This window comes from Saimiri boliviensis, chromosome 3 (assembly GCF_048565385.1).
Source record: "Saimiri boliviensis isolate mSaiBol1 chromosome 3, mSaiBol1.pri, whole genome shotgun sequence".
Lineage (NCBI taxonomy): Eukaryota > Metazoa > Chordata > Mammalia > Primates > Cebidae > Saimiri > Saimiri boliviensis.
Window position 1 is genome coordinate 43873951 of NC_133451.1, and position 18679 is coordinate 43892629.

The 18679-nt window shown below is 33.7% G+C and overlaps 1 pseudogene; it reads right to left on the reverse strand.

The window, feature by feature from the left end:
* LOC101036337 (52 kDa repressor of the inhibitor of the protein kinase-like) overlaps window positions 1–16788 on the reverse strand; it is a 30135-nt pseudogene extending 13347 nt beyond the window's left edge.
* Window positions 16789–18679: the final 1891 nt, after the last annotated feature.

The following is an 18679-nucleotide window of genomic DNA, read 5'->3' on the forward strand; positions in this document are numbered from 1 at the left end:
TAAGAAAATTCTTCTTGACCTTAGCTATTATTAGCAGAAGGTGACTTAGAATCCATTTTGTTCAAGTGATAGGACAAATATTTACTCAAAAATTTAAAAGTTGAAATAAGATGGCAAATAGATTTCAAATTGAGTGCTGTGCTTAATTGATTTGATTGTGACTGTCTGAAGCGGTAGAGCAGCTAGCCTCCTTACACTTCACATAAAAGAATACAATAGTTAAAAAGTAAAACACTACCAGCTTAGGGGACAAAATTGCAAGTATTAGTGTTGTCTACTTTCTAACATGAGCATGGAGAGCACACAAGAATCAAAAACTGGAGTATGCAAAATTCTAAAACTCCAAACAATTAGTATTACCTATAATCAGTGTTTCTAGCCTGGAGATTTTCTTACCCCAAATTCCACTATACAAACCACTAAACTAACATACGCATTTCTGATTCTATAATGAGAAAGAAGGCATTAAAAAATTAGCTCACTTGGACTCCCTGTAGAGTTTTAGCCACAAAATCAATTCCTTCTGTTGATTTTGGGATCATTTTTGAAAATTGTACATTCATGTCATCTGTTAAGACTACTTTTAGTAAATTAATAATATTTATATTACTTTTAACTGTGCACTTTGATGAGGAAGTTGACTTGCATTTGGATATCTGCTCATCAGAGAGAAAGAGATAGGCCTAGTACTAGCAAATGAGTAAATCAAAATAATTTCCAAAAAAGATTTTTAGATTATTGGGGCATGGTGCATGTTTTACATATTTGTTTATTAGGATATTATGTAATAAGCATGATTATATTAAATTGGCAGTAAAGAAAATATTTATTAGGAAAAATAATACAATGATGGTTTCCCAACATTTTTACTTCTTTTCTTCAATACAAATCATGTATAAAGCAGATAAAAGTGAAGCTGTCCTAGTTGAATCAGAAATGTAAGACTGGGTGCCTCAAATGCTCAAATTCTTTTCCCACCACCCCACCCCACTAGAAATAGCCTCTGAATAGATTTTGCCGTATTTCTCATGAGATGACGATCAAATTACCGGAAGGCAGTTTAAGAACAAGTTTTGACCCTTTTTCTCTGCAAGTATCAGAGTTGTTTTTAATAAATGGAGATATTAAAATCCAATAAAAACCTCCTTTTATCTTCAAAACAAATGCAAAAGAAAACAAAACAAAAATGGGTCACTATATATAGAACATATGGGTGTGGACACAAACCTAAAGTATGGAGACAAATCCAAAGGCTGACTCATTAATCTAGAGAAGAAAGTACTGTGATAAAAATCATCATTGTCAAGCCTCGGTGAAGTGGGAGAGAGGGAGGAGAGTAGAGAGATTCAAATGACATTTAGACGGCAGGATTCAGAGGATTGGGGGATTGTAGTAGTTTACTAACTGAGAAAGTTAAGGAGGAGAGACAAGTCGAGGATGAATACTTCTCCTATTTTGAATATAAGAGCTCAAAATATGGCTCCACAGAAGATAAGGGCTGAAGTCAAGGAAAAAAAAAACCAAAAACCCTACCACCCCATAGCATGGCAGGAGAGGAGCTGGGGAAATAACATGTTCTCTCCTCTCTGATCTCTCCCTATCATCTGATATTCTCTAGACGCAACAGGAAATGGGCAAGGGAAATTTAATTATTCAGTTCAGGAAGGTTTGTCTTCCCCGGGCACAGAGTAGGAAAACGAGGGTAAGAAATGGATCTGGAAAAATAAATAAAAAATAATCAACACAGCTGCTAATTTCAAGGACGTGATAACTCTAAATATTTTATGCATTTATCATGTCATTTCATATAATCCTTCAGTAACCACCTCTTACATTCTTTGAAAGTAAACTAGTTTTAGAAGCTTTTTAAAGGCTTTATGCTTTAATTTCATAGTATAATGAGTTCACTGATTGTACTCTTCTTGGTACTCTGAATTGCTATAACAACCTTTCATTTTCAAACATATCTTGTGTCTTTCTTTTAAATTGTGGCTGTGTAATTTCTACTTAACCTCTGTAGCCATATGTCATCCTGCTCTTCCAATTTTCGTAACTAACATTCTGATCTCACTCATTAATAGTGTTCTCTTTATAATCCCGACTAGTTGTATTGTCTTTTATTTATAAATTGTATTCTGTCCTGTATTTTCCCTTTTGTCACATAAAAATTGTAAATACAAGACGAAACACATATTTCAAGAGATTATATTTCCAAAAGTCACTTATTTTAGATAATTGGGTTGAGATATATTAATACAAAAAGTGATTTAAAAATAAACCACTTAAATGAGGTTTTCATCACCTAGTAGTTAGTTGTATTTCTTTAATGTCCTCAAGGATATAGCTAATGTCAACTGATAAATACATATATTTTCTTCCTGTAGAAACTTTAATGTGTATCTGTGCATTACACCTTATCAAAATATGTGTTATCTTATCTCAGTATTTTACAGATGAAGAAAGTGAGACTTTGAAATGGTAAGTATATTGATTGCCCAAGACATCAGCTAAAAAATGACAAAATCGCAAACCCAGCCAGAATTAGAGCCTCCATAATTTGTGTGCACTTGACTTGTACAAATATTTAAGGTGCATGTAAACAGTTTCTTACAATCTCACTTTTAGAGGTAAACATATGGAGAATTATTTAATATTGGTTTGATAAGAAAGTCCCAAGTTTCTAAATATTTGTGAAAAGGAACAAATACTCATGGAAAAAAAAATTAGTAGGTACATACTTACCTTATCAGTCCCTTACAAGAAAGTGATTGGGCAGCAAAGAGAGATATAACAGGTCACTTCAAGAAAAAAAAAAACAAAAACAAAAACAGCATTTACAAGAGATCATGGCATGATAAGAACTGTGTTATTATAAGCTTCCAACTATTGTCACCCATCATACTGGGAATACAAATAAGAATGAGATTTGAAAAAGTATATATGCAGGCAAATTTGAGTTTAAATTATGATAGCTTTCTAAAGCTTTTCAAAGCTTTTCTTGAGAAGCATTTTTTTTTTCCTCAGCAAAAGCAATTAAACAAATAACTCAGCATCACAGGTAAGGTGAATGCAGATGACTCCAGATCTGCAATAGAGAGCAGACATTGCTTCTATAATCAAATGGAAATCTCATGAGCATTATGAAAGTAACCAGAGCAGCTGCCTTTGAGTTCTGCCAAAGAGACAGATGCTCTTGGAACATCCCCTTCCACTGCTGCTGCGTGAGTCCCAGTAGGGCACTATTGTCATGCCATTCCACTTATATTTTATTATTTTACTCATAGCCACATTTTACTCAGACTATTAAAACTTCGATGGAAATTAAATGCCATGTGTTCACATTAGACTTTCACTAGCAGCTCTATTCTGTATGAAATATTTTAGTCTGAGAAGAACCCAAGTTTCAATGAAAATATTCCTTCCTTAGCCATTCACATACTACTTTTCTTTTAAATTTAGCACTAATAACTTAAAGGACAAATATCTTAGTTTTACATTGTTGAATGAAAATTACTGAAACCTATGATTGCTAGCATAACAAACGTGTGCATTAAATAACATTAAAAATATGTCATACATATCAGGTAGAAGGTTGTATTTATCGAGATAAATATTAAATCATTTTTCCCATGTACATTCGCAGTGACTGCTTTAAATTAGGGTTAATTGTTTCTAATAAATGGGGAAAAATCCCAAATCATATTGTTTTAATCAGGTGCTCAGAAAGGTTAAAAACAAGATAATTTACCCCAGTTTTCTAAATTGTGTTTGAAAAGTGCATTTTTAAAATTGTTGATATTTTATGGTTTTATGAATTTGAACAAAAGGCCATATAATTATAAAAGGTACGGTATTTTAAGCCTGTATTCAGAAAATTAAAATTTTGAGTTGCTGGATTATAAACAGAGCACATAATACAACATAGTAAGAAAATAAAACAAATGAATACCATTCAGGACATAGGCATAGACAAAGACTTCATGATGAAAATGCCAAATGCAATTGCAAAAATGAAAGCCAAAATTGACAAATGGTTCTAATTAAACTAAAGAGCTTCTGCGCAGAAAAGAAGCTATCATTAGAGTGAACAGGCAGCCTACAGAATGGGAGAAAATGTTTGCAATCTACCCATCTGACAAAGGTCTAATATCCGTAATTTACAAGGAACTTAAACAAACTTACGAGAAAAAATAAACAACCCCATCAAAAAGTGGTCAAAGGATATGAGCAAATGCTCCTCAAAAGAAGATATTTATGCTGCCAACAAACGTGAAAAAAAATGCTCAACATCACTGATCATCAGAGAAGTGCAAATCCAAATCACAATGAGATACAATCTCACAGCAGTTGGATTGGTGATTATTAAAAAGTCAAGGAACAGGAGATGCTGGTGAGGCTGTGGAGAAATAGGAACATTTTACACTGTTGGTGGGAATGTAAATTAGTACAATCATTGTGGAAGACAGTATCGTGATTCCTCAAGGATTTAGAAGCAGAAATATCGTTTGACTCAGCAATCCCATTACTGAATATATGTCTAAAAACATATCAAATATGAATCACTCTATTATAAAAACACAATGCAAAACCAGGTATGGTGGCTCACAACTCTAATCCCAGCAAATCATGAGGTCAGGAGTTTGAGACCATCCTGGCCAACATGTTGAAACCCTGTCTCTACAAAAAATACAAAAATTTAGCTGTGTATAGTGGCAGATACCTGTTATCTAAGCTACTCAGGAGGCTGATAAAGAAGAATTGCTTGAACCTGGGAGATGTATGTTGCAGTGAGCTGAAATTGTGCCACTGCACTCCATCCTGAGTGACAGAGTAAGACTGTGTCTCAAAAAAATAAATGTGCACATGTATTTTTATTGCAGCACTATTTACAATAGAAAAGTCATGGAACCAACCCAAATGCCCATTAATGATAGACTGGATAAATAAAATGTGGTAAGTATACACCATGGAATACCATGCAGCTATAAAAAGAGATAAGATCATGCTATTTGCAGGAGCATGGATGAAGCTGGAAGCCATCAGCATCAGAAAACTAACACACAAACAGACAACCAAACACAGTGTGTTCTCACTTGTAAGTGAGATTTGAACAATGAGGACGCATGGACACAGGGAGGGGAACAACACATACCAGGGCCTGTTGCAGGGTGAGGGGCCAGGGGAAGAAACTTAGAAGATGGATCAGTACATGTAGCAAACCACCATGGCACATGTATGACTATGTAACAAACCTGCGTGTTCTACACATTTATCTGGGAATTTAAAGTAAAATAAAAAAATAATAATAAATTGTTGGCATATTTGATCCTTAAGTTTATTCAAAATATCACATAAGTTGCATTGAAATTAGTAGCCTTAAAAATGAGGAATATAGAATAGTGGTCAACGTTATGGGTACTAAGCCAGCCTGCCATGCTCAAAGTTTATGTCTTCCATATAATGACTGGGCAAACTTTGACAAGTTAGTTAAATTATCTGTGTTTGTCTTCTTTACAAACTGTGCATGATATTTGTATATATGTCATAGGGTATTGTGATGAGTAAATGAGTTATTTTGTAAAGTACTTACAACAGTGTCTGTCATATAGTAAATGTACCACTTTTTCAAATATGTTTTCCAATAAACATTTGTCCAATACTTTTTTAAAGTTAATTTCAAGCTATATGAGTATATCTCTTTTTCTGTATGTATGATAAGAAATGCTTGACAAATATTATTTTATCAGTCCCTTATATGTTTTTCTATCAAAAATATGCTCGAGTTCTCAACTACTGAGACTTACTGGGACAGATAATACAAGGTAAATTAAAAGCTATGCACTGAATTGGGAGCACATAAACCATGACCCTGTAGGCTTAAGTCCTTATTTATAAAACTAAAAAGGAAGGTGCTAGTAAGTAGATGATATATCTCTTCTGAATCTAGAAATGTGAATTTGACTATTACTGATTAAATTCATAAGAAAAAGTGTCTTTTCTAAAATACAAAGACATAAAAAAAGTAAGAGTGCTATATACATAATAATTATATTGTTAATCAGTTGAATTTTTTACAACTTACTACTGCTATTTTACAATAATAATCATTCTCAGCAAACTGACACAAGAGCAGAAAATCAAACACCGCATTTTCTCACTTATAGGTGGGTGTTGAACAATGAGAACACATGGACACAGGGAGGGGAGCACTACACACTGGGGTCTGTAGGGGGGAAATAGGGGAGGAACAGTGGGGTGTGGGGAGTTGGGGAGAGATAGCATGGGGAGAAATGCCAGATATAGGTGAAGGGGAGGAAGGCAGCAAATCACACTGCCATGTATGTACCTATGCAACAATCTTGCATGTTCTTCCCATGTACCCCCAAACCTAAAATGCAATAAAAAAAGAAAGAAAAAATAATATGCATTGTTTTAATTGATTATTTAAACATATCAAATTAGGGAACAAGAACACCATTAAATATTTGAACATAGATGAAAGTCATTTGAACTCATTACATAAGCAAAAACTGTAAATTAGAAAGATGTATTTTGCACACACAAAGTCACAAAAGAAATTCATGACATAATATTCTCTTTGTAGTTAAATATAATAGAAACAACTTCAGAAATATGAATATTACAGCAGTTACACTTATATGTACTTTATAGATTCCAATCTGTTTGATCTTGTAACATTGCTAATTTATTGACTGTGCTTATGAGTTAAAAGTAAAAATTATGCTACAATAAGTAGATTAAACTAAATTGTTAAGTTATAGTGGTTTTCCTGAATTCATGTAGTATAAAAACTTTTCAGACAGATTTTCTTGGTTTTAGGATATCTAATATATCATTTACACATGAAAGACAAAATTGCATTTGTAGTTATCTGACAGTAGGTTGAATATTACTGTATTTAGAGCAGACATAATTCTCATGGCATTGTCAAAAGAAAAACCCCTTGTAACATCTTTTCCCAAATTAATATTTTTAAAATAAGACTATGTGGTCACAAGAATTTTAAAATACATAAATACCTGAATATTTCCATTACATGATTTTGTTTATGTCAAATTTTCTGCTTTGTGTTATGAAAGAGAAAAGAGTGACTTTTTAAACAAAATTAAGCAATTTTCATTTTAAAGCATTTACACTGTTGTGGAGCCTTTTGAAATGTACTAAACCTGTTAGACTATGTTTTTCTATATTCGAATCCTTAGGTTATGATTATTTTGTTATTCAAGATCTATGACAGTTTGGATGACTAGAAGATTTCTCTTTCTTTTCATCAGCACTTGGATGAGGAGTGAAGAAATTTCTTGGATGAAAAAGTCTATAGATAGAAAAAGTTGTAGAGAAGGGTTAGAAAAGGAGCTTGACTTAGGTGGTGTTGAATATAAGAAGTTTATTACTTACGCGGAGATACTGAATAGGCAAATGGATATTAGTCTGTATTAAAAGTGAATGATACCGGCAATTATTACCATACAATTGGTATGTATAGCATAAGATCTGATAAGATCATTTAAGCATTAATATACGTAGAGAAGATAGGAAGAAACAAGCAAACTAAGACAGAATGGCTAGTATTGTCAAAAGACTGAGAATAGCATCCAAGAAACCAAGTTAAAGATGTGCTTAAAGCATCTGTAACTGCATCATTTACACACACATGCACACACGCAAACACATATATACAGATAGATATATAAGATGAAGACTGAAACATAATCTTGAGTCCAGTGATATAAGTGGGGCCAACTTCTTACTGGAGTGAGCGTAAGTAAGATGAAAGATGTACATTACAAAATGTAAGATGAAATGGAGACAAAAACAAAAAAATAGACAATGGGCATTTGTTAACTTGACAAGATTTTTGTTAAGTTATGTGGCAATGATGAATGCCTAAAAGTCATTGATTATTTTGAAATAATAAGAGTGAAAGGGTGATAATAAGCTTAGAAAATTCTTAGGAATTCTTGTGTAAGTAAATAAACTATAGAATAAAGTAGACAATAGCAAAAGATAAAAACTAAGACTAATGCTTGACAAATCTTGGGAAACATGAATAAAGAAAAAATCAGAAAATATGAATGAACAATGGGAGGGAGGGAGAAATGATGTAGTGTGTACAGTGTATGCTATGTGGGTGTTGGTTACATTAAAAACTTCAAATTTGCCACTATACAATATATCAATGTAATGAAACTCTACTCATACCTCCTAAATCTATTTTAACAATTCTAAATAAAGAGTTTAAAATAGCTTTTAACATATTAAAGATTTATAAAATATAATATAAAAATATTGAAATAAATTTGATCCCTATAAATTTGCAAATGTATTTGAAAAGAATAAATTTATGTAAAACTATACATATAAAATGACAGGAAAATAGAAACCTTGAATAAATTGCTTTTTAATAAGTAGAAATTAATTAAAGCCTTGTATTCTGCTCTACATTTCCTATACCTATATACTATTGTTTTTCTTGGTGAAGTTCACCTAATACTTAAGTGTTTTATCATCCCTTTCTAATACTTACAGGCTTTTTTTCCTTATGAAGAAATATTTAAATTGTCTTTGGATGATGAGGAGAGAAATATCAGATATAAATGATGGGTGAACGAAGGCAGCAAACCACCTTGCCATGTATGTATCCATGCAACAATCCTGCATGGTCTGCACATGTACCCCAGAACCTAAAGTACAATAAAAAAAAGTTTGGTTAACTGAATCCCATGGCATATTAAAAATGCATTATATATGTAAGTTGAGCACATGGATAAAAATAACAAGCCAGCATATGAAGAAAAATGGAAAGAGTTTCAAACAGCAAGAAGAACACATGAAAGTACTGAATTAGGAAAAACCTTGAAACATTCAAGGAAACTAGAAATGAAACACAGTGACTTCCATCTGTCAGACACTGTTTGAACTAACAACCTGGAAGCAATTGGCAATTTCAACAAGAGATCATGCACATTACATGATTTTGATATATCAAAATTTTTGTGAAGCTGCTTCTTGGGTGATTGCTGTGGTAAAAGGAAGTATCTTGTAAAAATCAATATGGAACAGGAAATTAGAGTGACAGTGTTCAATTTGAATCCAATATTTAAGAAGATGTGCAATATCCGACAAGCATACACATTCACTGGACAAAATGCAGAAAGGGGCATTTGGTTTTGTATGTTGTAAGCATGGTGAAGAAGTAGAGATAAATAAAGCATTAGAAGGATGACAAGATCATTCTTCCTTCCAACATCTCAGAATGAGCACTTCTAAGTCCTTGCCATGGGTTAAAAAATAAAATTCAAATACAGATAGCCAAAGCTAATTGAGTGTTTCTACTCTTTTGATGTTATTGAGTATCTACTAAACAAAACACTGGATGAGGAAATTTATGGTAGTTAACCCAACAGATAAAAAGCAATTGCAACTAATAACAGAATTTCTAAATGAGAGATCAAACATAAATTATTGTTAACTTTTAAAATTAAAGTATTTCATGGTCATAAATATTAAACTAAATATTAGAGATGAGATGGAGAGGACACTGATTTTTTAAAAAATCATCATAGTTAAAATTTAATAGGGTTTAATATATACATCTACAATATTTAGTTTAAAACTAAAAAGAATGTATTAGAACACATATAAAATAATATCCCATTTCCTTTAGCTTTGTGCTATGAGCTTATAAATATGCCTGCACATAACTAATGGGAAGGAAAACATAGGTTGTATCATTTTTAGAAGATTTTGAAAACAAGAAATCCAGTTTTGGTATTATACCAGACATCATAAAACCTGAATGCTTGAAAGCCATATTCAAGAGCACTCTCAAAATTTCTCTACTGTCCTCAGTATTTGGTTTCATTCTTCTATGTGAGATTTTATATGCCTTCTAGCATCAAAAAGGATGTGGGAAACAGTACAGAACAGTAAAACAGAAAAGTTTCTAGTTCAAACAAATTTACTAGTTCAAATTGGTGATCATACAGTAAAATATAGAACTTTAAATGGTTTCTACTTCTCACTGGTACAAATCTTGAATTGTGCTCTCCATTAAACTAACTATTGGCAACACATGGACATATCACTGTTGCAGAAAATTCTATTGGACAATGCTGTTATAGGATGAATACCATATGAAAGGACATCAATTTCCTTTCTAAATATACACTGCATGATGGTAGCACTTTTTTTCTAGATAACATTATTTTCTACAGTATGATTTGAAAATATGTCATGACAAACATAATGTAATACATTTTTAAAAAATGTATGTGTGTGGTGAAATAGATATCAATGAATGAGTCTTAATAATACAATGGTAAAACAATGAACAGTTAGGTAGGTGGTATTAAGAAAATGTGCACAACATATAAAAAATTTGGATCCCTACAAAGGTAGACTTAATGAATTAGAGAATTAAGTATAAAGTATAAACCTAAAAATCAAACCAAAGAAAATAAGAAACATCTGGAAAAGGAAATGAAATTCTTAAACAATCTTTAAAGCACAGAATAAAAAGATAAAAATATGTTTCATTATATAAAAACAAGATAGTTTTTCAGTGAAAGATATCTTAGCTATAATTATTTTTTTTAAATGACCTGTTAAAAGAAAATAGGTCTCAACTTTTGTAAACACCAAGTATGCATATAAAATGCCTCTAAACAAGTAAATGACAAAAAAAATTAATTAGAAAATTATATGAAAAGATAAATTATAAAAACAGCAATATGAAAAGTGAGTAACTATATGAAGAGATATTTAAGCTCTATTAATCAAAATAATGCACATGAAAACATGGTATAGTATTTTATAACAAACATTTGGAATTCGAAAATAGGAAAAATATGAACCTTTACACAAAACAACAATATAAAAAGGAAAAGAAAACTCTCGATGAAAGAAAGTGTGAATCTAGGATTTATATCCAGCCAAAATGATCTTTAGGGACTAAATCACTTTTGATGAGTTGTCTAAATGATAAAGATCTATTTTTCTAAGAGGTGATTAGGAAAACTTCAGCAAAAGATCTGATTGTAATAACATTTGTATAAATAAATATTGATCTAAGAAGAAAAAGTAAACCTGAGGGAGAAATACTAATGTACAAATGCTATATGTTGTGACAAAGTAGAAAAAAATTCAACAGTTAAATTGGAAGATAAAGTAAGGAGAGAGACCCAGGCATTTAGGATTCCTTCCCCCTCTGTCACATCCACTGTGCATCTCAATAGAAGAGAGAGCAGGCCAGCTGGCTCCTCCTGAACCTTCTTCCTGAAAACAACAGGCTAGGCCTTGGGGAAACTTCAGAAGGCACTATTTTTACCTAAAACAAGATCAAACCAGAAACCTTTCCACATGTGAGTCCTAAAACTGTAAACCGGGACCCTTTCATATGTAATTCCTGAAACTGTGAACTGAAACCCTTTCATATGTAATTCCTGAAACTGTGAACTGAAACCCTTTCATATGTAATTCCTGAAACTGTGAACTGAAACCCTTTCATATGTAATTCCTGAAACTGTGAACTGAAACACTTTCATATGTAATTCCTGAAACTATGAACTTAAGATTCTTCCACATGCAGCATCTAAAGTATAAGCCTATATAAAGGCTTAACCTCCCTTTGTTGGATGAGTTTTGCTATTAGGCACACATGCCAACAAAGCTTCCAGCTGTAATACATTCCTTCCTCCTGTAATAGATATCCGAGAGATTCTTTTCCATGGCCGCTCCTGCTACAAAAGGAGACATGAAAAAGAAAAAGAGAATAAACTTAAATATAGGCAATAAATGGTAGTTTAAAATGCTGATAAAAAAAGACACGTCAAGCAGTAAAAAAGCTAAATAAGAAAATCATTATTTAAAGGTATTTTAAAAGTAAAGTTATATGCATTAAAACAAAAATACAAATCTCCTAAACACTTTCTAAAAGTAGAAATAAAGTAGTAATTATTAATCAAAGGCATCAAGAAAGGGAAATTAAAGGATATACAAAATAAGACACAACATTGTACAATAATTTGACATAGTTGGGACCAAACATGTCAGTCACATCAATAAATATGAGTGGGTTCAACTCATCTGTTCTTGATCTCCTGACCTCAGGTGATCCACCCACCTCAGCCTCCCAAAGTGCTAGGATTACAGGTGTGAGCCACCACGCCCGGCTGAGCAACTCATCTGTTAAAAGAAAACTATTTTCAATGTGGCTTTCAAATCAAGACTCAGCTATATAATATATATAAGACACACCTAGAACAATGTGATTCTTAAGACCTATACATAAAGACAAGGCAAATAGAAATAACAAAGGAAAACTAGGAATTCAGATATTAAACACATTCAAATTCAAATTCAAAAAATGACCATTAGGTGTTATTTTTAATGCAAAATCCCAAAGTCCATGAGGAAACTATAATACTTTTAAATATCTATGCAACAAATAACCCAGCAACCATTTTTGAAACAAAAACTAGGGAAAATGCAAGGAGACATTAATAGGCATAATATTAAGAAGAGGCTTTCATATAAATCACTAATTATAAGACAGATGAAGTAACAAAATATTAGTAAATAATATAATATGATTTTATATTATTATAAATAATATAAGATGTATTATGTATACAACAAATTTTTACCCTGATAATCAAGAATGTACCTTCTTTCCAAGTGTCCATAAAATATTTAAAAAATTGATAATATGTTTGTTCATACACACACACAAAATCAATATTATATAAATTAGAAATATATAAACAATATATCTGACTATAATGTAATAAAACAAGAAATTAACAACAAAAATCATATTTCTCGTGGAAATTACAAAACTCTCCATTAATTAACTCTTGGGTTACAGTAAAAGTATGCAATGAACCTAAGAATTTCTAATAAATAATTATAAGGAAACACTGCAAATCACCATCTGGAATTTTAAAACAGTGATGAGAAATAAATTAATAATAATTAAGACTTACCAGTGTAGAAGAAATGTTAGTAGAGAATTAAATGCCCAGCTCAATGACTGAAATAAAAAAGTAAACCAAAGGAAAAATAAGTAAGAAGATAGTGATGTTAAAAGAAGCAGAAATTAATACAGTATGAAATTGAAAAGGCAATTATGCAGTTATCTTCACTGCTATTCATTCTTATATTCAAGGTATTTGCCAACACACAAGTTAAATAATTTAGAGTAATAAGAATTGGTAAAGAAGAAATATAATTATCTTGATTTGCAGCTATTATGTCCTTTTATTTCTATAGAACTCTGGAGAATCTATTATAAAAGAAATAAAATAAAAATAACTCAAAAAGTTAGCAGGAAATAAAATTAACATATAGAAATATATAGCTGTAATACAAACAAACAATTATCAGATGGAAACATTATGGTAAAGAAAAATTCATATACATAGCAACAAGCAATATTAATTTGTAAAACTTAGGAATTAGCTTTCTATTATTGCTGTAAAAAATGTTACACATTTAGCGGCTTAACACAATATAAATGTTTTAGAATTTGATAAATCAGAAGTCTGATAATCTCACTGTACTAAAATTAAAGTGTTCAGAGCCTGTCTTCTTACCTGAGGCTCTATCAGAGAAGCTGTTTACTGCTCATTCAAGTTGACATAATTTTATTTCTTGTGGTTGTAGAACTGAGTCTCCATTTTCTTACTTGCTCTAATTTGCAAGCCATTTTTAGCCTGTAGTGGCCACTAATTTTTTTGGCCTTTGGATCCCTTCCTCCTCAAATTAAACAACAGCATAATCAAATATTTTAATGTCATAGCTCTCTGATCTGCTCTTTGATTTCCACTTTTATAAACTCATGTGATAAGGTTTGGTCCACCCAGTGATCCAGGATAATCTATCATGTCTCAAAATCTTTAATCTTAATCACAACGGTAAAGTCCTGTTTTATATACATGTTAACATATTCATAGGTCATCAAGGTTAAGACATAATCTGTGTGTTGGTGGGGGGTGGGTATAATGGAAGGAGATAGGCATTATTTCTGTTTATTATAGAAATAAATATCCACAAAACCTATTCAAGGAAATTTTTAAAGAATTCTAGAATAACAAAAAAGTAGACCTAGCAAACAGAAAGATTTTTACTTGCTTTTAATAGGAGGTGTCAATTTCATAAAGACATAGTTCCCTTAAAGTGTAATGGAATTTCAATAAATATGTAAATGAATATTTCATTGACATTAGTTTAGCTAATATTAAAGATCATATAGAAAAACAAATATGCAATAATAGGTAGAAAAATATAAGAAAAAAAATACAACCAGATATGGTTTGAATTTGTGTTCCCGCTCAAATCTCATGTCTAATTGTAAAATCTTCAGCATTGGAGGAGGGGCCTGGTGGAACGTGACTGGAACATGGGGGTGAACTTTCCCCTTGCTGTCTCATGATAGTGAGTTCTCATGAGATCTGGTTGTTTAAAGTGTGTAGTACCTCTCCTGCTTTGCTGTCTTCCTCATGCTCCAGCTATGTATGATGTGCCTTCTTCCCCTTCACCTTCTGCCATGACTGTAAGTTTCCTGATGCCTCCCCAGCCATGCTGCCTGTACAGCCTGTGGAACTGACCCATATAAACCTCTTTTCTTTGTAAATTACTGAACCTCATGTAGTTCTTTGTAGCAATGTAATAATTGATTAATACAGAAAATTGGTAAAAGTAGGTGAAATATTGCTATAAAAATACCTGAAAATGTGGAAGCAGCTTTGGAAATGGGTAACTGGCAGAAGTTTCAAAAGTTTGGAGGGCTCAAAAGAAGACAGGAAGATGAGGGAAAGTTTGGAACTTCGTAGAGACTCATTAAATCAATGTAACCAAAATGCTGACAATAATATGGACAGTGAAGTCTAGACTGAGGTAATATCAGATGAAAAGGAACTTATTGGGAATTAGAGCAAATATCACTTTTGTTTTGCATTAGTCAAGAGGTTGGAAGCATTGCGTCCCTTCTCTAGAGATCTGTGGAATGCTGAACTTGAGAGAGATGATTTAGAGTATCCGGTAGAAGAAATTTCTAAGCAGCAAAGCATTCAAGATGTGACCTGGTTTCTCCTAAACTCACATGTTTATATTCATGAGCAAAGAGATGATCTGAAACTGGAACTTATATTTAAAAGGGAAGCAGAGTGTAACAGTTTAGAAAAATTTCAGCCTGACCATGTGTTGGAAAAGAAAATCCCATTTTTCTGGAAGGAATTCCTGCCAGCTGCAAAAATTTGCATAAGTAAAGAGAAACCCAATGTTAACAGCCAAGAAAATGTGGAAAATGCCTATAAGGCATTTCAGATACCTTCATGGCAGCCCCTCCCATCACAGGCCATATGGCCTAGGAGGGGTCAACGGTTTGGTGGTCCAGGTCCAGGTCTCTAGTGCCCTGCACAACCTCTAGTTATCACTCCCTGTATCTCAGCTGCTCCAGCTCCAGCCATGGCTGAAAGGGTCACAGGTATGTGCTAGGCTGCTGTTCCAGAGGCTACAAGCCATAAGTCTTGATGGCTTCCACATGATGTTAAGTCTGCAGGTGCACCAGAGGACAAGAGTAGAGGCTTGAGAGCTGATATGGTTTGACTCTGTGTTCCCACCCAAATCTCATAGCAAATTGTAATCTCCATAATCCCCATGTGTCAAGAGCAGGAACTAATGGAAGGTGATTAGATCATGGGTATCATTTTTCCCATGCTCTTCTGATGATGGTGAGTGAGTTCTCACGAGAAATAATAATTTTATAAGAGCTCTTTCTGCTTCTTTCCTTTGCTTTCTCTTTCCTGCCACCATGTAAGATTTACCTCTTCCCCTTCCACTATGACTGTAGGTTTCTTGAGGCCTCCCCAACCCTGTGGAACTGTCAAGTAAACACTTTTAAAAAATATATATATATATAAAAATTAACCAGTCTCAGGTATTTCTTCACAGTAGTGTGAAAACTTGTGAAAACAGTAAGGTGGTATCTGTAGAGTCAGGTACTATTCAGGTACTATTCTAAAGAAAATGTGGAAGCAACTTTGCAACTGGGTACCAGGCAGAGGTTGGGAGAGTTGGGAGGATTCAGAAGAAGACAGTAAAATGTGGGAAAGTTTGGAATTTCCTAGAAATTTGTTGGATGGTTTTGACTGCAATGCATGTAGTGATATGAACAATGAAGTTCAGGCTGAAGTGGTCTCAAATGGAGAGGAGGAACTTCTTGGAAACTAGAGCAAAGGAAACTTTTGCTATGCTTTAGCAAGGACACTGGCAGCATTTTGCCCCTGTCTGGAGAGCTTTGTAATTTTGAGGCTGAAGTAGATGATTTAGGGTATCTGGTAGAAGAAATTTTTAAGCATCAAAGTGTTCAAGATGCAACCTGAGTGTTCTTAAAAGTATTCAGTTCTATACATTCACAATGAGATGGTTTGAAATTGGAATTTATTTTTAAAAGAGAAGCAGAACATAAAAATTTGGAAAATTTTCTTCCTCATGATGCAATGGGAAAGAAAAACACATTTTCAGTAGAGAAACTCAAGTCAGCTGCAGAAATTTGCATAAGTAACAAAGAACTGAAGGTTAATCTCCAAGACAATGTGGAAAATGACTCCATGGCATTTCACAGAACTTCATGGCAGCCCCTCCCATCATAAGCCCAGAGGTCTAGGAGGACAAATGGTTCCCAGGACAAACCCAGGTCCCTTGCTGCTCTATGCAGACTTGGGACATGGCAGCCTGCATCCTAGCCTTGTCAGCCCCAGTCATGGCTAAAAGGGGCCAAGTTACAGCTCACATCATTGCTTCAGAGGGTGTGAGCCCCAAGCCTTGGCAAATTCCACATGGTGTTGAGCCTGTGGGTTCACAGAAGTCAAGAATTGAAGTATGAGAACCTCTGATTTCAGACGATGTATGGAAATGCCTGGATGTTTCTGCTGAAGTCTGCTGCAGAGGTGGAGCTCTCATGAAGGATCTTTCCCTAGGGTAGTACAGAATGGAAATGTGGGGTAAGAACCCCCACGCAATGTCTGCACTAGGGCCACTCCCTAGTAGAGCTGTGATAAGTGGATCATTGCCCTCAGGACCCCAGAATCATAGATGTATCAAAAGATTGCACTATGTGCCTGGAAAAGCTGTGAATACTCAACTCCAGCCCATGAGAGCAGCTGGAAGGCAAGCTGTACCAGGGAAATCAACAGGTGGAGCTGCTTAAGGTTGTAGGAGATCACTTTGTGCATCTGCACGAACTGGTTATGAGACATGGAGTCAAAGGGAATCATTTAGAAGCTTTAAGATTTATTGAATACCCTGCCTGGTCTTGTACTTGCATGGGGTCTGTAGACCCTTTGTTTTGGCAAATTTCTCCCATTTGAATAAGGAACATTTCCCTGTACCCACATTGTGTCTTGGAAGTAACTAACTTGTTTTTGATTTTACAGGCCCTTAGCCAGATGGAAATTTCCTTCTCTCAGATGAGACTGTGAACTGTGGACTTTTGAGTTCATGGTGAAATGAGTTAAGACTTTGAGGTACTGTTGAGAAGGCATAACTGGTTTTGAAATGTGAAAATATGTGAGATTTGGGAGGGGTCAGTAGAGGAATGATATGGTTGACTCTGGGTCCCCACCCAAATTTCATCTCAAATTGTAGTCCCATAATCCCTACATGTCACGGGTGGGGCTGTTCTCATGATAGTGAATTCCCATGTGATCTGATGATTCTATAAGAGGATCCTTTCCCTTCACTCATTTGCTCTCTTTCATTTGCCATCAAGTAAGATGTGCCTCTTCCCCTTCCTTCATGATTATAAGTTTCCTGAGACCCCCACAGCCCTGTGGAATTGTAAGTCAATTAAATGTTTTATTTATAAATTACCCAGTCTTGGAAATGTCTTTATAGCAGTATGAAAATGGACTTCTGAGTTAATGCTGAAATGAGTTAAGACTTTGGGAACTGTTGTGAAGGGATGATTGTATTTGCAATGTGAGAAGGACATGACATTTGGGAAAGGCATAATCAGAATGATATGTTTTGGATTTTTGTCCTCACCCAAATCTCCTGTCAAATTTTAATCTTCGATGTTAGAGGAGTAACCTGGTGGGATGTCATTGCATCATGGGGGTGGATTTCCCCCTTGCTGTTGTCAGTGAGTTCTCACCAGATCTGGTTGCTTAAAAGTATGTCACATCTCTCCTCCTTTGCTCTCTTTCTCATGCTCCAGCCATGTAGGATATACCTTTTTCTCCTTCACTTTCTACCATAATTGAAAGTTTTCTGATGCCTCCAAAGCAAGGTTTCCTGTAGAGCCTGCAGAATGGTTAGCCAATTAAACCTCTTTTCTTTATATATGACCCAGTATCAGGTATTTATTTATAGCAATGTGAGAATGAACTAATAAATAACCCTACAAAATAAAATCTGCTATTAAATCTTTATACTGAAACAGTGTGATACCTAGTACATGTTAAAGGTAGCATCTTAAAACATTGAGACAAAGTTAAACTTTTAAGTAAATGGGGCTGGTACAATAAGTAGTTATTTGCGAAAGGATAATATTGAATAAGTAACTCGTAGTATATATGATAAACTATGAAAAAACAGAAATGTCAAGGATAAAATGCTTTCAAGCTTAATAAGATGTTAGTGCAGTCTGTTTAAT